This window comes from Euprymna scolopes, chromosome 1 (assembly GCF_053919585.1).
Source record: "Euprymna scolopes isolate OS-2025 chromosome 1, ASM5391958v1, whole genome shotgun sequence".
NCBI classification, from domain to species: Eukaryota; Metazoa; Mollusca; class Cephalopoda; order Sepiida; family Sepiolidae; genus Euprymna; species Euprymna scolopes.
The window spans coordinates 69,785,913-69,813,700 of NC_136482.1; the positions used below are offsets into that span (position 1 = coordinate 69,785,913).

The following is a 27,788-nucleotide window of genomic DNA, read 5'->3' on the forward strand; positions in this document are numbered from 1 at the left end:
TGCCCTTTAAAATGATATAAAAAGTAAATGTAATCTAACGATATTTTATTTGAAAATATATCTGTTGCTTCTGTATGAATAACAACACGAACGCAGAAAGTAAAGGTAAAACAAATATATTAAGACGAAAAGATAATACATATTTACAAAGGTGCAGTTGTACTGCAGTTGGAAGATTGTCCGGAAGAGGGCGTGTTAACGTCTTTCATGAAGCAACTGGCACATGCGTCTTGCCTATCCGGCGTTCGAACACAGCTCCCCGGTCTTGCTGACTTGATACCTTTATCTATATCTTTTCACCCACGTATGCTAATTAGTGGGCGTCTCCACAACAATATCATTTGAAATCAAAATAAAAAATTCTGGTTAATTTTTATGTCTATTTAATATTATTGTTATTAGTAGTTGTACTAATAGCATTTGTAGTTTCAATAGTTATTACTTTCTTTCACAGATTTGACGCAATTAGATCAATTACTTTTAGCTGCTCCAAAATTCATATTATTACTTTTAACAGTAGTTGTAGTAGTAGTAGTAGTAGTAGTAGTATAATTATTTTTTTTTACAAAGGAGTCATTATTATCAAGACGCGAAAGTCACTCGAGGATAACGGTTAATGACTGTAAGGTAGTCAATGGGAAAATATCGCAGTGCACGTTAGCAGTGGAAATTTGGTAAATTAGACTACTTAAGAGGACGGCTCATTAAGAACGTATTCACGTTGGACGCTGGACGATTATATTATAGTCAGTTGGAAAGCACGAAAACGATACAGAGTTCTAGAGGCGTGCAGTTCTTCTTTATTAGAAGCTTTTTCCATGGAAGCTACATTGAGGTTAAGGCAAAGATAAAGAGTGGTGGAAATTATTGATAGTGATTTCAGCTAGACGAGTGTTTTTCGTAAAAGTCAAGCAAGGGGGAATCATAGATATGAGCTCAGGTGAGCTCTTGCCATGAAAATAAAAATACAGCACGATTCTCATTATTATTATTATTATTATTATTATTATTATTATTATTATTATTATTATTATTATTATTATTTATTAATTTTATTATTATTATTATTATTATTATTATTAATTTTTATTATTATTGTTATTATTATTTATTATTATTAATTTTATTATTATTATTAATTTTATTATTATTATTTATGTTATTAATTTATTATTATTATTAATTTTATTATTATTATTATCAATTTTATGAATTTTTTATTAATATTAATTTTATTATTTTGATTATTATTATTATTAGTAGTAGTAGTAGTTATATTATTATTACAAATTTTATTAATTTTATTATTATTATTATTTTTTTAGTAGTAGTAGTAGTAGCTTATCATCCTTAAATACAGGGTATCTTAACCGTTGCACTTCTGAAAAATTGTATTGTATAGTACAAGGATTCATTATCATTAGTTAGTACAAATAATATTATTATTAATAGTAGTACTAAAATACTTTACTATAACTGTTTGAAAGAAGATTGCATTCTTGTCTCGTTTTATACCTTTGCTTAATGTTTTGGTTTTATAACTCTTTTCAACGGTACTACTTTTTTGTGTGTTATGACAGAAATATTCGTACAACTTTCACCCCAGTCTGAAACAAGACGATCAGTTTGTCTGAATTACACCGACACTGAGTACATATCCGCGAAACACTCCACATGAAGAATGCATGCCTTGTCTAATAGTATAATTTAAATTTAAACATAATGTTGAACATAATGATCCTGACTCTATCTTGAACTATTACCAGCTACGGTTACAATCTTTGCCTCGAACCAGTATTCCGAACTGGGTTCATTACTCATTTTGAACATCCTAAATAATCGCATGCGAATAATTTGTTTACATGAAAACATCTAGTCTTTTATTTAGGCTGTTAATGTATATTTAATGCATTTAACATTTTCGTTTGTCTTGTCGCAATTTTATATTTTCCCCTATCCAACCATTTTGACTTATTTCTGCAGATTTTTTTTACATATTGGTCACCACTTATCAAAGCCCAGAAGCCACTCGGGGATAAGGATTATTTTGTGTACAGTAATCAATGGGATAGTGTTTCAGTATTCATTAGTATTGGAGATTTGATAAAGTGTCGTTACTTAAGGGGGCGGTTCATCAGGAATTTGTTTATGTTGGACTTGAAGACATACATATTGAAGTAAGGAGGGAAACAGGCATGAGATAGAGAGTTTCACAAGCGTGCAGTTCTAAGAAAGAAGCTTTGTTCATGGAATCTACGTTTTGATTTAGGCACAGATAAAAGTGGGGAAAATTATTGACAGTGATTTCAGCTAGACGGGTGTTTATCGTGAAATATTGGCGAGAGAGGATCAGAGATTGGAGTTCAGACGAGCATCTGCCATGGAAATGACGATAAAACAAAGATAGGCTCGCAACGTCTCTTCTGTGGGAGAGAGGTTGCATGGAAGAAAAAAGGGCACCACCCACTAAACCACGAAGTCTATTTTGTACTTTGTCAAGGCAGGATAGGCTGTTTTAGCAGCTCCTGCCAAGATGTGGCAGCAGTATTCCATCCTTGGACGTACTTGGCTTTTATATAAATAGAGAATTGCACCAGTACTGAGATATCTTCTGGAGCGGTAGAAGGATCCCACCAGTTTTTCAGCAACCTAGGCAACAGACTTGATGTACGTGTTCCATTTCAGATCAGGAGTAAAGGCCAAATGAATAAACATTGCCAGAAAAAACACACAAACAATATTGCGTTCCCTGGCAAATAATTACAACAAAATGATATGTGTAAATATAATATAAATGATTATATATTTGTTTTCTAATTCTTATATTTTTATTATTTACGTTTTACGAAAATTATGTTACGTAAAGTGATAGAATAACTGTAGTTGTTAAAATTTCGAAGAAAACTCTATTGAGCCATAACTAGATATATCATCGAAATTGAACAATTGAGATGCTGCATCAGCAAAACCAGGTGAACCTCAGTTTCTGAAATTGAATAAATCTTTCTTTTTGATATAGTTTCTTTTTCAGTCGTTTCAGCTGAACAATGGAAACTAATTAAATTGTATTAATCGTTAAAGAGTTCAGATCCATATAATTTAAAATATTAATAACTTCAATGGACAGATAGGTAAAAAAAATATGTATAAGTGCATTGCATTTACAAGTATGTGATGTTACATCTCTCTACAGGAGTTACAAGAATTATCTTTTATATTTGGTAGAAGTATTTAAGTATAGAACGAAAAAAAAGGACATGATGTGATTTAAGTGACGTGTGGAAGTCCCATTACTTCTTACATTGTTTTGCGGGTTAAAATTAAATGGCATCTTTATACTTTAACAATTATAATTGCATTTGGAAAGTAGGTTTCTTTTGTTGACAGATATTTTAGCTGTGGTTTTATCGCGAGTAAAATCTAATAGAATTTAAAATTAAGTTAACTTCTTGCTGTCCAAATAAAAAAAAACAAAAAAAACAAAAACAATGGCGTTACACAAGACGAACACGATTGCTAGTTGAAAGGTCCATTTCGTGGAATTATTCGTTTATCACATGTTCCTCTCAGTAAACTTACCGAATTGCGCGTTGTGTAGTATGCGACTCTGTCCTGCTAAAACCACACGATGAATTGCTAAAATCACATGATGAATTGCTAAATCAAACAAAACTCAAAATAACCGATAGTTGACAAATCTGCAATTAAAATAACTAGAGCTGCCAATTTAAAGTCTGTCATCTCTATAAATCACCATATATATATATATATATATATATATATATATATATATATATATATATATATGTAAAGTGCGTCTAGAGATTATACGCAATGCAGATAGTGTCATGTTTTTCTTAAAATAGTGATGATTTTTAATGTTTAATGATATAATTTTTAGCACGGTTGTAGGCAAATAGATTTCAAACACTAAAATCTCGATTCTCTCTTTCGGATAAGATTTTTACAATTTAATGATATTTTTTGTATTTAGCAGTATCAAGAAATTGCAGGTGGTAGAATTTAGCAAAATGGTTCGCAAAAACTAACAATGGATGAAAAAAAAACAATATGATTCAAACAATTGGCAAAGGATAGTCGTCTCAATAATTTCCAATGATTTAAATATGGATCACCAAACAATCAATAAAATTTGTCAAACGGGAATTAAAGAAAGAAAGAAAAATGAACAGACTGAATTTAGGAAATTAACTAGGCGTTATTTGTCTCGTATCCATAGAGAAGTAATTACGAACTCAAATGCATCAAGCGATTCATATTCGGGGCAGCTGGAGCTCCTAAATTGTCAAGATGAAAACAGATTTTAATAAAGTTTTGTTCACTGACGAGTCAAGAATCACACTTGATGGGTCGAATGAATAGGATCGAGGATGGTTCTGTCATCAACGTAACTCGAAAGATTTTGTTAAACATCAGCAAGGTGGCGGATCCATCATTGTCTTGGCTTATATTATTTGCAATGAGCTAGAGGGTATATTTAAGGTTGAAGATAACGTTAAAATGAACTCCAAAAGTTTTTAGATCAACATTTCTTTAAATGGCTCGATAAACAACCTATCGCCAATAAGAGATCTATGATTTTTATGCAAGACAACGCATCAATTCACGCATCAAAGTTTACAAAATCATGGTTGAAGGAAAAGGATTTTTTGAGAGACGTATATGGCTGGTCTGCAAATAATTGTGATTTAAATCCCATTGGGAACCTGTGAAGCATTCCCAAAAGAATAAATTTATCGCAATGGGATGCAATTTAACAACAAGCATGCCATTTGGGAACAGTTAAGGTTACTGCACATAATATATCAGATTCTTTAATTGTAAATTTAACATGAGATGTTGATAACAGGTTGGTGAGAATCCTGGAAAAGAAAGGCACATTTGTGTAATAAATAATGAAATATTTTAATATATTTTTTGTTTGATTTTTGTGTTTTATTTTTTGTAAAATCACGTCATAATAATAAAGCATCTCTATAAATTGATGTAAACTATTAGAACGTTTTCATCTTCGAAAAATCTGATAAACGTATAAAATAATAGTTGAAAATAAACTATTGGCAGTCGGATGTGTCTGTTTTATTAATCATAATAATTATTTTCAAGACAAACAATTGCTTTTTAGGTGAGTACAAATCTATGTATACAATATCCAAAAGAAGTCATAACATTCAAGACATGACAAATTAATACAATTATTTTCAATTATGTTATTTGCATATTACACGTATACCAAATTTATAGCAAGACACAATCGCCAAATAGTGTTAAAACTCTTTAAATATTAAAAAAATATTGTAATATTTGTATTTACTACTCACATTAATACTGTTTTGTTATTTTACTAATGAGTCACTGCTTATCAAAGCTTGAGAAAAACTCAGAAAGAAAGAAATCGCCAGGAAAAAACGGTTGTTCGGCAGAAAATTTATTCAGAGAATTTGTTTATTGGATGTATTTGTTTCTATTAGACCTGACGATGATCACACTGTAGTTGGTTGGCAATGGAAAGCTCTAGGAAAAAAGTATTCGATCAAATAACACTTTTTTTGATACATAGATGCGAAAATAAAAATAAAAATTCTGTTTTACGCGGACAGGTCCTTGTTGTGTATATTTTACATGAAAGGATGAATTGAAGCTTAGTTGAGCAATTATAATATACATAACTTGATAATTCTATATTATATAAACTTTTTTACAGAATAAACTTTACAGAATGATTGTATATCGTTATTTTCATGAAGGTGTTCACTTGGACTCAAACCTATGGTCCGTCCTGTGAAACATTCACGACGAAATTTGTTTAACATTAACCACTGTCGTGTGTACTTAAAATTAAACAGAGCATCATTAAGAAAAGTTTCTATCATAGAACTTGCAGTTTGTTTAACACAAACAACGTGGGCATTTTTAACAACCGACTACAACATGGTCTTTTCAATTATAACATTATACAAGTTATCAAATTCTGACCAAATTCACAATTCTTTAACTTTTATCCTCGAGTCGCCTTTGAACTTTGATAAGTCGTTATTTGTCAGAAGATAACGCCCGATATTTACTATTAAAGCGAGAATAGATTTGCTTGTTTAATTTAATTATACTACAAATGTTTCTCTTTTCCTATTCTGAATGTTATTTTCCAATCGCAAAATTCTCTAATGTTTTAAACTCCTTTCATCTTATTGCATATTACACGTATACCAAATTTATAGTAAGACACAATCGCCATATAATTGTATATGCATAGTCTTACACGAATCCGCATGCGTTTTTCCCTATAATATCCCTGTGTACTTGCTATTTCGTGATAATTTTATTCGTTAGTGTAAATCCAACGATTAACTGCTGATGATATTGTAGCGGAAAAAGCCCCAAGGTTTTTCCGTGTTTTATTTTTAAGCGGTATATAGGTTTTGTATCGTTAAAATCTGATTTAAATTTTCTGTAATCTAATAATAATTAGGAAGGTTTAATGGAAATGAATAATTTTACATAACATATAAGTGTATTATAAACCATTTGGATTTTAAGCACTAGAATCGTTTTAAGGAATTTTCAATCATACTTTTTACAAGGAATACAAATGTACATTGTTAACTTTAAGTTGGGATATTTGTTAAGCTTTAAGAATAGATGTCTTCTAAATGTAGACGGCTGAAAATATTGAGTTAGAATCTGCAAATATATTCATGAAATGATTAAACAAAATTCGTTAACGAAATTTGTTAATCGAAATTCATTTTCTATTTTTTCCTTTATATTCGGTTTATTATCGAAGCAGTATCCAACGAATTTACTAGCACATTAGAATAACATTAAAAGATTTTGTGCACATAGAAGTCACTTTCGTTCTTTTAATTCAGAGTCGGGGTAATAGTGTTCAATTGCAGACTTACGATATTGAAACGGGAAAATAGCAATGATGTGCATGTCTTGCAATAAAATGTCTTTTCGGATAAAGAAATTACTAAGCTAAACAAATTACTTTGTTTTATCTTAGTCGTGAAAAAATACTTCATAGCATAGAATAAATTATTTTGCCCTAGTTTTTCATATAAATGAATTTAAGGTATTTTCAATGATTGATTACTTGTAAATTTAATTACTTGCATGAATTACTATTTTGCGGTGACCTCAATGAACCTTTCAGAAAACCGGATATCTGTCTATTGACAGATATCCGGTTTTCTGAAAAGTTCATTGAGGTCACCGCAAAATAGTAATTCATGCAAGTAATTAAATTTACAATTTAAACAACTCGCACAAATCATCACGTTTAATAAAAAACAACTGCCTATGGAAATTGGAAGTCGATGGAGATAAGTGTTGTATATAAAACACTAGATTCGGTAATGCGATTTCTATGATATTTATCGTTAAGATAAGGCAATAGATTTTTCTATTTAAAAATTATTATTATTATTATTATTATTATTATTATTATTGGTATTATTATTATTATTATTATTATTATTATTATTATTATTATTATTATTATTATTATTATTATTATTTGTACCCAGAAGGAGCCTTCACACAAATCATCAGATATTATTTAGAAAGCAATCGGCAGCTGTGTGGAGTCTGATGGCAACCAATCTCTCCAAATTTTCAATAACCTTGAAATATAACTTTGCGTTATCACAATTTTTTTTTTACATAGGCATCCCCACATTATCAAGGCCAAGAGGCCACTCAATGATAAGGGTTAAAGAGTGTACAGTAGAAATTGGACATTAGTAATGAAAATTTGGTAAAGTTTATAACTTATATGGAACGGCTCATCAAGAACTTATTTACGTTAGACTTGAAGACAACCATATTGTAGTCAGCCGGAAAGCAGGAAAACGGAAGACAATTCCACAGGCGTGCAGTTCTAAGAAAAAATCTTTGTTCATGGAATCTACGTTTAGGTTTAGGCACAGATAAAGAGTGGGGGAATTATTGATAGTGTTTACAGCTAGACGAGTGTTTCTTGTGAAAGTTTGGCGAGGGGGGACCATAGATTGAAGCTCAGTCGAACACTTTCCATGAAAATAACGATACATCAGAGAAAGACTCGCAACATCTTTTCTGTGAGATAGAGGTTGCAAGGAATAGAAAAGGACATCTCCTACGAGGCTACGAAGTCTATTTTGAACTCTATCAAGGCAGGCCAAGTCCTTTCTAGCAGCTCCTGCCCAGATGTGGCAACAGTATTCCATCCTTGGACGTACCTGGCTCTTATATAGATAGAGAATAGCATCAGCAGTGAGATATCTACCGGATCGATAGAAAGATCCCACCATTTTTCCAGCTGCCTTGGCAACAGATTTGATGTACGTGTTCCATTTAAGATCAGGAGTAATAGTCAAGCCAAGAAGTTTGTCAAAACTTGAGGCCCCCTGAAGACGAGAGCCATTCATTTCAATTGATGTCAGATGTGGATCAGAATGTTGATGATGTAAAGAGAGAAGTTTGGTTTTAGATGCATTAAAAGTAACCAGCCATTCTTTACCCCATTGTACTACGTGCTCAAGATCAGAGGAGAGAGAATTGGAGAGAACTTGGTCGTTTACTGTCTTAGATGTGGTACCATAAATGGTAGTGTCGTCAGCATAAATGTCTACAAATGATGTAAGGATATGATTTGGAAGATCATTAATGTAGATCAGGAAAAGAGTTGGGCCCAGGATGGATCCTTGAGGGACACCGGCATTAATACTGTGAGCTTCTGATTTTTGCCCCTCAACTACTACTCTTATGAACCTATCAGAAAGAAATGATTTAATAATTGAGAAGACTTTTCCAGCTATACCATAGCTTGCAATCTTATGAAGTAAACCTTTATGCCATACCCTATCAAAGGCTTTAGGTATGTCAAGAGCAATTGCCCTAGAAAGATTGCCACCGTCGAGAGATTTGCTAATCCTATGCGATATAACTGTAAGGACATCTGCTGTAGATCTAGCAGAACGGAAACCATATTGAGTGTCACTAAGAAGGTTATTTTTGTTGAGATGGTTGATTACTTCTGTATTTAACACAGATTCTAGCAACTTACTCATGACGCACAGGAGACTTATTGGCCTTTACTGAGAGGGGGATGAGCGATCACCTGAATTCTTAAATACAGGGCATACTGATGAGATTTTCCAGGGAGATGGGAAACTATTCTCCTTAAGACAACGTTTAAACAGTTTTGTAAGTATGGGCGCTAGTTCAGGTTGAAGTTTTTTGAGTACTATAATTGGAATACCGTCAGGGCCAGTTGCTTTACTCGAATCAAGGTTTTTGATTAGCTTCGCAACATCACGTACAGATATACGTATATCACATAGCGTGTTTTCTGATACAGGAGGAAATATTGGGGGTTGGCAGTCTTGGTCGCAAAGGGTAGAATTAGCTGCAAAGTTCTTGACAAAGAGTTTGGCTTTGTCTGATGCTGACGAGATTACCTCAGGTCCATGGATAATAGTTGGGATGGAGCACACGCTTCTGTTCAGGATTCTGTTTGCTATTTGCCAAAACTGGTGGGAACCAAGCCGCTGCTCAGCTACTTTGGACTTAACAGATTGAGCATACAACTCTCTTGCGTTCCTTATTACTTTCTTACAATGGTTGCTGGCAGTCCTGAAAACGGCTTTAGTTTCCATACATCTATTACGTTTGAAGCAGTGGAAAAAGTGATTTCTGTGCGCAATGGCAGCAGCACATTCTGGAGAGAACCATGGCTGGCTGTTAGGTTTTTGCTGAAACTTTTTAGAGGGTATTAAATGGTCAATACCTACAATTAACCATTCAGTCAGGTCTAATACTATAGAGGACACATCCTTTTTAAACATGGAATGCAGAGGTAGATCAGATATAAATGTACGGAAGCTATCCCAGTCAGCCTTAATGTATCGATATACTGTACGATGAAGAGGTACGTCTGGGGACTTATTACATTTCATTTTTATCTTAATTGATACAACAGAGTGGCCAGAAGATCCAAGAGCCGACAGAACAGAAACTGAACATAGTTCAGGGCAAGTTGTGAGAAAAAGGTCTAGTAGGCTCGCATACTGGCCGTCATTATCGGGCACACGGGTAGGTTCGTTAACAATCTGAGTGAGGTCATAGGCAATGGAGAAATCATGACAGAACCTCCCCTCATCATCGGTCTTGTTTGAGTGGGTCAACCATTCGACGTTGTGAACATTGAAGTCTCCACATGCTGCTTACCATTGATTTTTCGATGGCAATGATTATTGGTCCTAACTCAAGTTTAAGTGAAATTAAGCCTCACTAATAACTCAGTTCTATTTGCACCCATCCAGTTAAGGCTTAGTTAGATCATTCCCTTCTCAATCTTCTCATATTCCTTGATCATTCTCCACAATCTGTATGATGCAAGTCGATGTTGACACTAGGGTTTTTATGTGGGAAGCTGGCGGGAATGTAGTTAATTTGAAATTTTGCGGATTTAATTTTGTGGCTTCTCTCAATCTATTTGTTTTATGTCTGTTGCAATTTCCTTGTGGCTGGTTTGCGTTTGCAGTTCATGTGGATTAGTTTCCGTATTCAAGGGTTTTCCTTGACATTCAGCTATTTTTACGCATTGCGGCCTGCTCTATAATGCCAGGCTTTCCTTTGATTCCGATTTCTTTTAGTCTCTTTTCTAAGTTATTTGCGACTATTCATAGAACTCCTACAATTATTTTATCATATTGATATATTTCAGGTTTTATATCCCTTTAAGTTTTTTGGCAAGTTCTGCGTATTTGTTTATTCTGTCTGACTCTTTCGTCTACTGGGGCGGCAAAATCTACAATTTAGCAGTTTCGATTCTTCTTAGTGATTAATATGGCGTCTGCTCTTTTTGCTTGGATCAGTTTATCTGTTTGTCTCTCAATGTACACAATTATTAGTATAGATTACGAGGAGCTTTCACACAGTTCATCAAAGATCTCTCGTTTAAAACAACCTGTGGTGTTCCCTGGAAGCTGAGTAACAATAAGTCTCTTTAGGCTTCTCGCATTCTTCACCTCTTTCGATAACATTTGCTACTGCATTTGTGTTATAGCAACAGCTGCTTACCAATGATTTCTCGTTAGCATCGGCCATTAGTCCCCATTGGAGTTTGTGTGGTAATAAGCCTTCCCAAGGCCCCAGTTCTGTTCGCATTTATCTAGCGGAGGTCTGGTCAGTGCTCTCTCTCCTCGATCTTTCAATCCTCTTTGACCCTACTCAGCAATTTGGCTTCACTCTTTGGGACAGTGATGAGGTAAAGCGAGAGGATGGGGAGGGGATAGAAAACTTATATATATGGAGCTTCAATGTTCTTGGTTCCATGTAACGCGTCTTCATGTTTGCTTCTGCATCAGTTCGTCCACCCAGCGCATGTTACTCATGTGCATAAGTCTCCACATTCAAGGAGTTTCCTTAATATTTCAACTGTTTTCATTATTGTTATTCGTTGTATCATTCCAATCGTTCCTCTAGTTCCAATGTCTCCTATTCTTTTTAAAGTATTTCGGGATTGTTCCTAGTTCATTTGCTATTATAGGTATTATGTTAATTTCATTCATCATCCATATTCCATTCAGATCTCTGGCGAACTCTGTGTATTTGCTCCGTTTCTCCTTTTCTTTTATATTCACCTTGTGGTCAGCTGGAACAGAAATTTCTATGATCTGACAGGGTTTTTCTTTCTTGTTAATTATTACGAAATCCGGTCTTCTTGCTTGGATAAGTTTATCAGTTTATATATCAATGTCATATAGAATTTTGTGATTCTCGTTTCCAAGTACTGTTGCCGGCTTATGTCTGTATCATTTATTTGTGCGTTAGAGATGCAGTTGTTTGCATACTTCCCAGTGTACTACCCTTCTCACTTAATCGTGTCTGTTCTTTGATTCCTTTTGGGCCAGTTTGCTGCATTCACTTACTGTACGGTTTATCGTTTTTCTCTTTGTCCACAGAGTCTGCATTTGCTGTTTTCTTGTGTTTTGTCGATCTTTGCGTTGATATTATTGATTGTTATCGAGTTATCTTGTGCTGCAGTTATTAGGCATTCAGTTTCTCGGTTTACGTGTCCTTTTCGCATCCGTGCCCAAGTGTTTTCGTTATTTTGATATTTTGCTATCCTCATGAAACTTCCATGTAGTTGTTTTTCCTTCCATTTTCATTTTCTCGTCCTATTCTTTGTCTCTCTGTTTTCTTTTTTGTCGATTTTTTGCAGTGTCTGTCGCTGCTATGATTATCCTTTCAGTGTTTTTCATTATGTATTTTTCTAATTCTTTTTTCTTGTCATTCACAGTCTTCTATACAAGCCAGTCCCAACATTCAAGTCACATTTTAACAACCATTGTCAGGTTTTATATTTGTCAACTGCATCCTGTAGATCTCTATTTCATTGATCTTTTATTTTCTTCTCAAACTATTTGTTTTTCGCTTTTCCTTCATTAATTGCCTTCAATTCTTTTCTCTTTGCTAATTTAATCTCTCGGACTATTTTCAAATGTTGACACTTCATTTATAAGGTTTTACTTAAATTTTAAGATCTAAATTTCCAGACTATTTTTCTTATTCTTTACGCATCGTCCTACACCTACTAGTCACCGTCTTCCCTCTTTTCCCCTCGCATATAACCTATCGACATCACTCTTTGGGTGATAGACACTTTTCCTTGTCTTCTTTTCCATCGCTTTCATATCTTCTCTACCTTGAATAATATTATCGAAATATACCTATTGCGCACCTGTTTATTGTAGATGTTTTGTTTTTCTCATTCAATCTAGACCGTAGTATTCTCCTATATCATTTTTCTATTATCTTTTTATTTCAGCTTCTTTTATATTATCAATTCCACAATTCTTAAGTAAGCGTATCATTCTCCACCTTCTATATCATTTCCTTATTCTAAAGCTTTATTTCTTCACTTTCAACAACGTTTCCCTTTTCAGTTTAAGGGTCCCACACTTTTTATGCCAAATTTCATATTTGTATCATTATTGAATATTTGGGCATTTCTTACAAGCATAATTAGTTGGTCTTTATTCATTTGCATACAACGTCTAAGTCATTTATAAACAATTGTTAGCTAATCCCTAAATCCCACTTTCCCAACTCGTAACACGCATTTGCCATTCGTAATATAAACAAGTGTTCAATACTAAAAACAAACAACAATAGCGACAAGCTATCGCCCTGAAATATCCCCCTATTCACATGGACTTCCACAATATCTTCTCCATCTGATGTCAATGACACTTTCCATTGTTTAATATATCTTGCTAAAAATCTCGTACATTCCAAATGTGTCCATTAGTAAAGCTATGGAGAACTAGATTATGAGTTTTGCGGCACTCTAGTGATGAATGCATAGATTTAAAATCTTCTCTTACAATCCTAAAGTATGGTCTTATCGACAAGCACTTGATACTTAGTAGTTCTACTACCGCGTCTACTTCCCTTTTGAGATTTTAGTTAGCCAGTCAGCTTGCTAGTATCCCTAAGTCCAATCACCCACCATCAATTATAAAACAGATTCCTAACTCGATCGTAAGTAGACTCAGTAATAACTTAAGCGATGAAAATGCATTTAACAGGTGAATCAATATCTATGAAACGGCCCTAAAAATAGTGGATACAAAAATATCGATATCAAAGATAAGCAACAAAACACCAATAACTATAATAAAATTAAAAATAGAAGAAAAAGAATTATAATTTGGTATACGGCACCATACAATCAAATGTTAAAAACAAAACTTGGCAAGAAATTTCTAGATCTTATTGAAAAACACTTTCCCGCAACCAACCCCTTACACAAACTTTTCAATAAAAATAATTAAAGTTATCCTACAGCTGTTGCGAAAATTTAGAGATGATAATTAAAGCACATAATAACAAAATATTAAATATAAACAATGTAAACTACAACAAAATAAACAATGAAAAAGTAGACACCATGACAAAAATAAAACTAACACTAGCAGAAATAATAATAATAATAATAATAATAATAATAATAATAATAATAATAATAATAATCCAACCCCAGACAGGAACAACCATACTAGAAATAAAAATACTAATAAAGAACAAGATAAATGCAACTGTAGACATCGCCCACTTTGCCCACTTTGCCCACTTCAAAATAAATGTCTAACCAAAAGCGTAGTTTACCAGGCTACAATATTTGCGAAAGAAAACCCGAATAACAAAAAAAATTACGTAGGTATGACTTCCTTAGAGTTCAAAACTCGATATTATGACCACAAAAGTACATTCAACAATAAGAAAAAAACACGGTATGAAAACAACTCTAGCAAATAAATACTAGGAACTCAAGGAAAGCGGACATTCGCCGGTAGTCGAATGGAAAATAATAAGACAAGCTACCACGTGTAGGCACCTAGACGACCCATGAAAAATTTGCTATCCTGTACTTTAAAGAACCCCAACATCTATTAAACTGTAGAAGAGAAATAGCGAACAACCGTGTTCACAAGATAAAATTTACTCTAGGATAGCAATACAAAATAGTTTTAAAACTAACAAAAACAATAGAAAATAAACAAATAAATAAATTAAATAAACATGAATATACATAAACGATCACACATATATGTACGATGAAAATAATGGAAATAGTATTCCGACAAAATAGAGAAAATAAAAAATAATACGGTTTGTTCCTTTTTTATTTTCTCTACATATATGTATGTATATATATACATGTATATATATGTGCATATATGTATGTGCATATATATATATATATATTTATATATAAACTAACATAAAAAAACATAACCTAGATTTAAAACAGGTCAAGAAACTAGATATCTAGGCTAAATAGAGCACACACAAAGGAACAGGTCAACCAGGGGTCAAATAGGCCTTTGTCCGATAAGTGTATGCTCATTGGCTGATAAGAAGGGCGCGGTGGATACTAGAAAGCTGATTGGCTAACTAAAATCTCAATAGAAGGTGCGTATATAAAAACGACAGACAACCACTAAATTCGCGCATAAGCCTGAAGAGTCCTAGAGTGGATGAAACGCGGAATGTTCAGTGTAGCTTAATCGCCATACATAGTTAATAACTTACTAACTAGCTCTACCTACGTATTGAGCACTTTTTAAGTAAATACTTAAAGTTTACTCATAAATTCATACTCTCGTATATTAATTTTATGTGAGTAAATGAAGTAGTTATATATATATATATATATTATATATTGTAAAGAATGTTTAAGTATTTTATAAATAAAAAATAAAATAACATTTATATGCGGTTTACATTCCGAGTGTAAAGAATTTCACAGATCAAAAGCTTATCACTTGCACCAGTCGATTTATTGCTAGAAAGGGATTTAACTATTTAACAGTAAAAAATCTTAACTGAAATCCCGAAGTAGTAATTATCATGTTTTCCATGAAATTGTTTAAGAGAAATTACAACAATTCAACTGTTAAATTCATGGTTTACCAGTGAAAATAATTCAGGACTATACAGATAAGGAGGGCTCCAGGAACTGGCTTACACAAAGATCGCTCCACTAGTATAAAGAGATGATTACAATAGTTTTACATGATCTCAGCTATGATAACAAGTGAAAATTGTGCACTTATAGAGGTAAAGAGTGTGAGCTACTTCACATCTAACTGTAAACTTCTGCTGAGAGACGGCTACTATACAATGTGATATTATGGAGTGTGTATCTCCACAAGACGATCTGTAAAATGTAAAATGTAGAATGAAGTAACAAACCCCTGGAATATATACTCAAAAAGGGTAAAAAATAAGTCGTTTATTATCCACAATGACTGCGCAATTTCTACAGCTACGTGCTTTGGAAAGGTAGCTGTTAAATCTGACATAGCGATATAGGACAAGAAGGAGAAAGAAGTAAGATTTTTTCCTAATGATACTCGGTTAAAAAGAGCTGGGAGTGAAAATATAACAAAGTACCAAGGTCTTACGTACAACGTGAAACGAAACTGAAATCTTGGTAAGATCTCTATCATTCCAGTAATTATAGGAACAACCACCATCAGCATAGACAAACTGATAAGAAAATAAAAAAATATGATAAGAAAATGATGTTGTTTAGTATGCCTATAAATAATTAAAAAATCATTTATTTTCTTAATCTGAACAAAATATTACAGTGTAGCACTATTATATTATAGTCTAGTACTATTATATTATAGTCTAGCACTATTATATAAAAGCAGAACAAAGGTTTGACGCTTGCTACTTAAGTACAAACACATATCGAACAATGTGTTGACTGACACTGAGAAATACATTACTACAAATGATATCTGATACGAATAGCTGATTTACATGGAGAAGATATTAGTTTTATTTAAAATTTTGACGGGAATAGGCAATACGTGACTTTATTTGATAACTATATAACTTAATTAAGGCAGACTTTTTCAGTCAGTTTCATTTAAGATTTCCATAAAGCTATTTAGATGAATAGACACACACAAAAAAAATTTAATAGCACGATTTATCAGTTTTTTTTTTGTTAAATAAAAATATAATTAATGTGTACGATGTTTACATTGTTCTTTTTTCATACAACATATACATAAAAATGCAATATTTATTTGCTTTCTGCATTTCAAAAATGAACATATGCGTACCTATCATGTATACTGTCGATTTTTCGCTCTCTCTCCTTCACACACACTCCCACACACATATTCATATTATATGTATATAGTGTGTACATTTGTTATTAGAAGTAGTATTTTCACTGGAGAATCATACATTTAACAGCTGTCTTGTTTAAATTCCGCTGAAACAACCACATGAAAAATAAATAATATTTAGTACTTCGGGATTTAAGTTAAGATTTGTTTTACTGTTATATAGTTTAATCTATTTTTGAGGTTATAAATTTTCCAGTTGTAAGTCGGCTAATACAAGTGATAAGTCTTTGATATGTGAAATTTTGTACACCAGAGATATAAACTGCATTCATAATTTTATTTTATGTTTTATTTATAAAATGCACACAGTTTATGTATGCACAAATACAAACACACACACATCTATCCCCCGCTCTCTCTCTGTATATATATATATATATATATATATATATATATATATATATATATATATATATATGTATGTATAGTAAGTTATGAAAACTTAATGAAACTACACAGAATATTCCGCGTTTCATCCTCGTCGAATTCTCACGAGGCTGAAACACGGAATATTCTGTGTAAATTAATTGCCATATATATTTTCATAACTTATTACCTTGCTCTACTAATGTATTGAGCACTGTTGAATTAAATACTGAAAATTCACGCATTAATTTATGCAATCTTTTATTAATGTATATGTCTAAATGAAATAGTAATATATATATATATATATATATATATATATATATATATATATAAAGTCTTATGAATCCTAACGTGGATATAACGCAGAATATTCTGTGTAGCTTAATTGCCATATATATTTTATAACTTACTACTAGCTCTACCTACGTATTGAGCACTGTTGCAGTAAATATGTAAAGTTTACGCATAAATTTATACTTTTGTATATTAATTTGTGATTAAATTAAGTAATCATATATATATATATATATATATATATATATTTAGTTAGTTAGTCATGAAAATATGCATGGCATTTAAGCTACACAGAATATTCTGCGTTGCATTTTCGTAAAAATTCGTCAGGCTTATGATGAATCCTCACGAGGATGAAACTCGGAATATTCTGTGTAGCTTAATTGCCATATATATTTTCATAACTTATTCCCTAGCTTTACCTATATCTATATATTGAGCATTGTTGAATAAATACTGAAAATTTACGCATAAAATTATATCTTATAATTATTTATGTGACTAAATGAAAAATAGTAAAATATATATATATATATATATATATATATATATATATATATATATATATATATATATATATATTTACGCTTACATACTAGAAATTCAACTAATCATTGAGCTGTTTCCATTGCAGAGAGCAAATTATAGGATTTTGTTTACATATCTTAACATTAGTCATCTTTGATATTTATACTTTTCCTTCAATGTATTTTATTTGCATACTTTAGTTGTATAACGGCTTCCCTAAAGTTGCTTTTTATCATTTGCGTTGCTTTCCAAACTTAAACATTTTCTCTAATATTTCAACTTGTTTTGTGAGTACCGTACTTTGTACTGTGTCGATACTCCCATTAGTTCGCATTTTGGTCATCTAATTTCGATTTTCAGCACTTTATTCAACAATTATTGAAAGTACTGTAGTATCTGTCATTTTTCATATCCATTTTATCTGTCAGGCAATCTAGTGTACCCACTTCCTCTGACTTTCCTCTATGATATACTGGAACGGCGAATCCACGAAGATTAGTTTCATGATAATGGAAGATATAGTATACTATTTCTCAGCGGAAACCTAGTACATGTGTTTTGTAGCAGGGGGATCATATTGGAGACATATATGTCTCCAAACGGGGATGTAAACAGAGACAACAACGATGATGACAATTCTGAGGGGTTTAATTCATAACTGACTGGGATTGTTCTTGATAACACATATAGAGAAGAGGAGATTCATTATTATGATGAATGGGGCACATTAGTTGTAAGGGTGTTATACAAGAGTTCGTTTATAGAGTAATATACAAAACACATGAACTCTTTCGATTGTGGGGATTGATGACACGAGACAAACAGTTACAGATTATTAATGGTGATTTCTTTATTCGTCTGTCGGCCGATTGATTAAGTCAGAAATTCAAGCCATTTCGACTACATGGTCTACTCTTCTCTCTTCGCCTGACTTTATCGACATGTGTGACCCGCTCTGATTATCTGATCCTAATCAACTTCCTAACTTCGTACCCTCGAGTCATATATTGAGAAATCTTTGTTTATGGCATCGGACGTGTAGTTTTCAACGTGACTAACTTTAACATGGATTTACTATGTCTTTCCAAACAAAGAATTCTCAATTCTAATTGTTTAGTATCTAACATTTTTAAACAATATTTTTTTAACTCGCATTGTCCATTCTTTTAACTGACATATTTAATATTCAGTTATTTTAAAAGAATGGACAATAGCTTTTTTTTCGACATAAATTATATTTAGTTATTTCTATTACCAATGGACTGAATTCCCAGGATTTTAATTGTCCACTTGCCTACAGGGTTCGATTCTAGCCCTTTCTTAATATCATTTTTACTTATTTAGTCTTCCTTCTTACTTACATGAGAAAGCGATAGGCCTTTCATGTAACACATGGAAATATAGTTAATTATTTTTATAATGCACTACCCAATAGAAGAAATTGTTTCAGGGAAACAGAACAATTATTTTACTACACCACTCGAAATATAAAAAAAAACATAATTCATTGGATGATTCTAATATGATCACAAAGAAGATAAAAATCTAATATGAAAACTAAATGATGATGTAATGCATTGTACATTGGATTTTGCTGTCACTTCGACTTAAGAAAGGCAGATACTAAATCTCCGTTACGAACACAAATAATACAGTGTAAGATTATGCCAGCGTGACACCGGCTTACCTTGCTGAAAGTCACTTTATGAAAATCGGCTATAATTATTAAAAGTTAAAATGAACCTTAAAATTATTTTGCTGTCATGTAGAAAAGTTATCTTTTGAAAGAAACAAATGTTTAGTTTAAATATTTATGCAAACTTAAAAGCAATAAGAAGAAAAAATATGGTGGACATAAATAATAGGTTTTCAAACCTAGAGATAAAGACAATAAAATTAGGTAAGAGAAAACGTGATTGATTAGTCACCCGGTTAAGTCTTGTGTAGTCGAAAGACATAAGCACAAAAAGTTAGTTTGAATGTATACAGAGTTAGTCAGTGGTCAGTGGGAAAGAGATCTAGACAGACGAAGCGATATATGGAGAGAGATTGAGCGTTAGAGAAAAGGTATAAGGGCATAAGGTACGCAGGGAAAAGCAGAATCTAACATCCGTGCAATCTTCCAATGGAAATTTATTTCGAATTAAAACTGTCTGATAACCGGATACTCTGGATCGTTTCTTTCGAAGGAATCTGTTTTGCATCTGTTTACAGATTGTCAACCAAGACCCAGATGAATGAAGGTGATATTTTCCTGTTTGGCAAGATGTAATTCCCCAGAAAGATAACCGTCCGTTTATGTAGGTAACTGTTTGTTTATAAAATGTTATATGTTTAAACGGTATGTACATGCGTAATGTATATATGTATACTTATATAAAGATTTACAGGGAACATTATAGAACATTAAAAATACATTATATACACGCTTTCATTACACACACACACAGACACATACACACATATATATATATATATATATATATATATATATATATATATATATATATATATATATATATATATCCCGGTAACATAATGTATATGGTTAATTTAGTGCCGTGCTTCTCTTGTAGGGAGTACAACGTAATATACACTTTCTGGTACCGTTGCGTAATAACAATAAACCAAATCAGGCATTAAAAATAACAACTGTATCGGTGTTGTATTAGATATATAAATGTTGGTATCATCTAGATAGATACCAAAATTCTATCCATACTAGATGAGGTTGAGAAAATGATTTATAAAAATTTATACGTATAAAGAAATACAAGACTAATTGCCATGTTAAAAACAGGCAAAGGTTATAGAAAGTTGACTTAGAGTAAGCGCTTTATCAAAACTCATAGAGGCGTATTGTTGTTACTAATCTGAGTAAGCATTAATGCGTAACTGTGCATATGATTAATACTTTGTTCGCTGCATTTAGTTATATTTCAGCCAGATCGGCCAAGCTTTTTCTAAGAAAAAGTATAATGAACTAATATACGGACTGGCGAAATATAATATAGATTATAGTAGATGTATCTTCTTCATTAGAACGAACTCCTACTCTCAAAACCACTACATTTAAGTTTTTAAAATATATACATGAAAACGGAAGTTATAAACATCTCTCCTTAAACAAATTAGCAGTGGTTTCGTTAGACCAATAGGCTTTTGTCCTTCAAAAGTAAAAAAAAAGACTCTTACAAATGAAGCGAGTATGTTCAACTGCTGATAACTGACATTGCGAATTTGCGGTTCTAAATTATAATTCACTACCAATTACAGACGATGAACAACGAACCTTTCGAACTGACAAGTTTTTGAAGATTTTTATCTCTCCTTTATGCCTAAACTCCATATTTAAATTTGACACATTCAGTTGTTTTCAATTCTAAAAATAGTTATTATGAAATGTCTAAGCTTATGCGGTTTTAAAGGGGATTACAAGTTTTAGAAATATTGCGTAATTGGTGTCTAATGAATACGCATAAAAATGGATTAAAATCTTAAAATACCATAATTTTTTCAGTGAAGTGTTCATGATATATCCTTTAAAATCCTTTGAAGCATTCAAAAGAACTACAAACTGAGGGCCATGTATTCATTACGGTTTTAATTTGCAAATGTCAGTGACGGGGCTTACTGGTTTTAAAATGTATAAAATGGTTATCTATAATGAAAATTAAATTTAGTGTTTAATCATTTATTAGTACTTTTTTAGTTGAATTTGATATATGTAATTTGAAGTTCAAAACTTTTAATGAAGAGGAAAATATCTCGCATCATGTCAGCCATGTTGTAGTCTGCCATCCAAGGTGCTCATACAACCCTAGTTAAATCAAATTTCGTAAAATGCAGCCTTATTAATTTGATTATGAAAAGAACAAATCTCATGATTAAAAAATGGCTTTCTTCACAAGTGAATGTTTTAATTAATTACATGAACATTCAAAGATAATTAAAAGAACTATACATTTCCGAAAGTAATTTAGAAATTAATTTCCGACTCCTTTCAATATTCTTGCAAATGTAAGGAAACCTGCTTGATGAATTACTTGAAAAGGAATTAACCTAATTATACTTTTGTTTTGGGAAAACTAATTATTTCATATAAAAATAAGATTATTTATTAATTCTGATTAGAAAATTCAACTTTCGTGTTAATGAAACTAAAAATTCTTTAAAATAAAAGATGCCTTCGAGATAGAAATCGGAATTATATTCCAGTTTTAATAACGAAAATATGAGGAAATGAAACATATTGAAGCTAAATGTTGTATATATAGACAAACTTATAACTCACGATAAAATATATTTCAATTTTTATAAAGTTAAGTACCTTAATACATTTGTATGTACTCTATTAATTCCATAACTTATAACCACATGGGTATGAATTGTGAAATACAATAACAAGGCGTAAGTAATCTGAATGCTAGCTATATAGTTGCTATTAGTTTTATAAAAAAGGGGATGGAAATGGGAATGAAATTCAGATGTGTCCAGTGCTTATGGAATTGGTAAATGGCTCTTAGACATTAATTGAGAAATATTTCCCATATTCAAGGTTTTTTAATAATATCAAGCAAAAATGATACGATTGAGATCTCGCAATTGAACATTAAAATATTTCCTATCAGCAGTAGACATTAATTAAGTAAGCTACTATGAATTTAAATTTCTAATAAAAGAATTGGCTTTAAGCATTTTTTATTTAAAAATCATGCATTATATTTTGATTAACTTGTATAAAAAATGTTAGAATGTTAGATATACAATCATGTATATCTTAGTTGTCTTTATAAGGTGACCGAATAATGGAAAACTAATTGCTCTTTGCATGAAATTAATGTTGTCTTCGTCATGGCATGGATATATATATATATATATATATATATATATATATATATATATATATATATATATATATATATATAGTATCTGAACGCCCGGCTTTGCACGGTCGTATAATACGCTTAAAAATGCTATTTTAATTTATGCAGATTGGGTTAGTATTATTATAGCACCAATCCTCTCTTGAATATTATATATTACGAGGAATAATTAGCCCGGTGAACTAATTTGCATAATAATAATAATAATAATAATAATAATAATAATAATAATAAGTAAGAATGATAATGGCGTTCATCGAATTCCCTCTATATTTGTTTATAGTATCACGCCAGCTGATATTTGGGCTTGAGGAGGAATGCTTTGGAAAAGTCACCTCTGATTAATGTGTAGTTTAATATAAGCAAACGGGGATATAATTTTCAGATATTTTAAATGGTGCCTTTTTATCCTAAATTGGACCTATTAATAAGAAAAAAATATGTAAAATGGGGTACAGGGAACCATTTAGTCGGTAGTGGAATACTCTACCACTGAACTACGTCTCTAAATTAGTTGTTCTGTTTTTTTTTTCTTTAAGAAGAAATGATTTTCTGAGAATTTAACTTCCCTTGATTTTCTCAGAATCATCTCCCTTGGCCGCTGTAACATAAACTATTACCCTGTAATCTTTTTTTTATAAATAAGAGAGAATAATTATTTTTAGAATCTGATTTTTCCCATTTTCGATACTTATCAGGTGAATTTCTGTAAAAAAAAATGTATTACCTATGCGTGGAATTTGCAAAAGATAAACTCAGCCGTTTACTAATCTACGAAGAAGGAACTTGCACGCAACGTAACTTAATTAACGATTCCGTTCTAAATTCACGATTCCAATACGAATCCAGATTACGAGTCTGATTCTTTTAAATATTTAATCAGAGAGTTGTTTTTAAGTTTTATTTATTTATTATTATTATGTTTGTAAATTTACAAATTTCCGGGTAATTTCCACGTATATTTTTCTCAAATGTTTTCCTTGTAATTGATTGAAAATTGTAAGGCCACAAAAGATTTATTTTGATTTCCAAACAAAGCCAGATTGTATCAGTTCGTTGTTAGTGTACAACATGCTACTTGAAAGTTTGATAAACATTTGAAAATAATGGACGATTGGTAGTTCATTTTTTCAAGTATCTTCATAGATTTATCTAGCCAATAAACATAAAATTACGTATGAAAAACACGTTTATTATTTTAAAAAATCGAACTTATATTGTAATAACCCTAAAATGAAAAACACGATTCTCGGTTTTTAGGCGATTACATGAAAACAGTTTGAAAAATTTGGTAGTAAAAATATAATAAAACACCAAACAATAATTTTCGTATATAACTTCAATGCAAAATGATCACACCTTGTTGATATGATAATGTTTTAAGGTTATATAACCAACTTTATTTGTTTATAATCTTGGGGATATTATAGTTCAAATTCAAACTTCAGTATAAAATATATGATTGTTAAAAGTCATAAAAGCCACTATTACTAACCCTAAGTCTGGGTGGTTATATAAAAAGTAAAGCAATGTGTATATATGCTGATGACACCACACTCTATAACAGACACGGCAGGAAAACAAATGAACAGATATCTAAAGAAATGGCAGAAACACTAGAAGATGACCTCCAATCTGTAGTGGAATGGGGACAAAAATGAATTGTCACATTCAATGCTGCCAAAACTAAACTTGTTTCCTTCAATAATTACAAGAAACCTTCTCTACCACCAATAGCAAAGGCCAAACACTCTTGATCTTAAAGTACGTCTTTGAAACTTCACAGGAAACATGAGTTGGAACAATTACATTGAGAGCATTGCCAGGACAGCTGCGAAAAAGGTAGGCTCTCTCTATCGTGCTAGACGGCTTCTAACACCCGAAAATATCCTATACCTCTATAAGGCCACCATTCCCCCATGTATGGAGTATTGTTGTTGGGCTGCATCTGCTACTAGTCTCCTGCTCCTAGACAAGGTTCAAAAGAGAGTCGCCAACCTGATAGGTCCTGAACTGTCATTTAAGATTTAGACTCTGTCCTATTGACAAAATGTTGCATCCCTCTGCCTGTTCTACAAGTACTTTAACAGTGAATTCTCCGACGAACTGCAAGCACTTGTACCACCTCGACGTAAATACCCGCGGCAAACCTGACAACAGCTAAATCCCACCCCTTCACAGTAGAGATCCCAAGATGAAAGAGAATCTTCTACTCCAGTAGTTTCTTCCCCAGAACCACAAGACTTTGGAATTCCCTTTCCGGGTTCCTGCTTCCCCAACTGTACTGACATGCAGTAGTTCAAGTGTAACGTGAACCGACATCTTGCTGCTCAACTCCCCACATAGTACCCCTGTAGCTTTTGTCCCTGATAATAGTCCCCTATATCAAAGTGGCAATGTGGGGTGAAAATGTAATAAAAAAAATACATGTGGTTTTATGACGTTGCTGATTCGACTTAGTGATAAAAATTACTGAACTGCTTAAAAAGTTAGAATTGCCTGGAAATGGGCTCATTTTACATTATATTTATATGCAAAACTGAACTCCTTTTCTTAATTTTAAAATCATGTTTCAATGTATTCACACATACTCGCCTGAAGAGTAGAATCTCATGTGTCTGGGTGTATTTTAAAAGTAAATAAAAGTTTTTTTAAAGTTAAAATACTTCTTTAACGTTTGCTCTTTATATATTCTATCCAAGGTTTTGGTAAACTTGTAATATTTTTATCTATATTTTTCACTTGTGCCAAAACCAAATAAAATATAAATAAACATGAAACATTTCACAGGATGTGGTGATAAGACAATACCAAAGTAAAGTAGCGCCAGAAAAATGTCCAAGGCATTTAAATCTTTTGATATTAAAGTCTCTAATAAGCACGGTATGGCCGTTTATCAAATAGGTGCGAAAAGCTTTCTAAAATCTGTAACATTGAATAGGCAAGTGGACTCTAAAATATTCATTTTGCTACCCATAAAAACTAATAAAAACAAATTAAATTAGGCTTGAAGAGTTAATGTCACATCTTAGAAAGGGATACATTTTATTAGCGATTTTCTTCGTCAAATATGCTTGGAATAACAATTGTCACAGTCGTGAACTATTTCCAGCCATTACTTCTGTAGTCATCCTGCTTATCTTCTTTCAACTTGACATATTTTTACTCATTTCTTTTCAATTCTTTCACAAATTGTCTATCATTTTCATTTCAGAAATCACCATAATGCCACATTTACATTATGAGCTATCCTGCTTAAAATACGCAAAATGCTTTTAATTGAATTCAATTTCATGACGACAGAGGATCACAAGTAATGAAGAAACGTAATCAATAGCCCCCCCCTCTCTCTCTCCATATATATATATATATATATATATATGACATAAAGTTACTTTCGTTAAATATTAAAATTATTATTTTGATACATATACACCTTGTGTCCGAGTTAATTGTTATTTACTGTTGTCTTTGTATATTTTTATTATAGGAAGAAGGTTTCTACCTATCGTTTGATCTCTCGCCTTTCCTATTAATTGGCGACCCCGTACTAACAAACGGATTCATCAAAAAGTTAGTTTGTTTTAGAATCGAAAACATCAACTTCAGCATCGTTTCATAAGTTTGATTTCTTTTTTTTTAATAATAAACGTGGTTTTCATATAGAATTTTATATTACTTGCCTAGAGGAAGGTATGGAGATTCTTGTAAAATAAATGTTACTCATTTTAATTCATTCGAAAAAATATTTTCCCGGTACGCCATACAGAAATTTATAAAAAAAAATTATTTTGTTTTCGACTAAAGCTAGATTTTTAAAAAATATCAAACGTGTTCTTCATACGTAATTTTATGTTTATTGGCTAGACTAATAAAAAAGATTTTGGTAAAAATAAATTTTATGCGTTTTTATTTAATAGAAAAATATTTTCTCGGTACGCTACACAGAGATTTATCAAAAAAGTTAATTTTGTTTAGAAGCAAAACATACACTTCAGTTCTGTTGTTGGATTAAAAAAAATAAACGTGGATTTTCATATGTACATTTATGTTTATTCGCTAGATAAAATGTAAAAATATTTTTTTCTGCATGATTTTTTATGACGGAATAACATTTGACGCACTAGTGTACATCTTGGCGTACTTTTTGGCGAACAAAAACGGCGGATTGACATCTGGCGTGCTGGCGTCCAAAAGTAATTACCTGACGGTATAGGGAGAAAATAGGTAATAATCCGCGTCCATGTCAATAATGTGTTTCTACATAATAACGTACTATTTAGAATAGGATTCTTTAGATAGGAAGGGATTTTTGTTTACCTTTCTGTACATGCTCTTTCATATTTTTCTCACCATTATACGCATAATTGGTCGATTATTAGATTGAGTTTTGTTACTGTAAAAGAACAATAAATTACAGATACTACTACTACTACTACTACTACTACTACTACTACTACTACTACTAATAATAATAATAATAATAGCAACAGCAGCAAATATACTAATACTTTTAGCTGAATTACTTCCCTTAAATAGGATTCTACATTTTTAAATGATTATGTGGTGATAAGAAAAGAAAGAAACAAACAAACAAACAATTATTCTAAAATTTTGCACATAAAATTAACATAAAATGATACCTATTTCCGGCTCATTCTTCCTTAATCGCTCAATAATCGAAAATGAAGCAAAATAATCGTACAACATAACATTTTCGAACGATTGTTAACATTTATCTGTGTTTCTACCAGCGTTTGTCTAATGTTCAGTTTTGAGCGGTTATCAATTGTCCTTCTGCCGAGGTTATCTTTTAAATCCTAACTCAAAAAGGAGACACTAAGTTTGTTTTAAACCAAAAACACATTTTAAAAGAAGTTTAAACACAAATAAATTCATTCATGTATGTAGAAGTGTCTTGCCTTTGGTAACATTTATTTGTTGCATATTTGTTTATCATTTCTTTTCTTTTTCTGTTAATTAC

The 27,788-nt window shown here is 31.8% G+C and overlaps 1 long non-coding RNA gene across 1 annotated transcript in view; it reads left to right on the forward strand.

The window, feature by feature from the left end:
* LOC145283524 (uncharacterized) overlaps window positions 1-26,146 on the forward strand; it is a 177,533-nt gene extending 151,387 nt beyond the window's left edge. Inside the window, exon 3 of the long non-coding RNA XR_013868627.1 lies at window positions 26,019-26,146. This is a non-coding gene — a long non-coding RNA (uncharacterized LOC145283524). The remainder of the gene's footprint in view (window positions 1-26,018) is intronic.
* The last annotated feature ends 1,642 nt before the right edge of the window (window positions 26,147-27,788 follow it).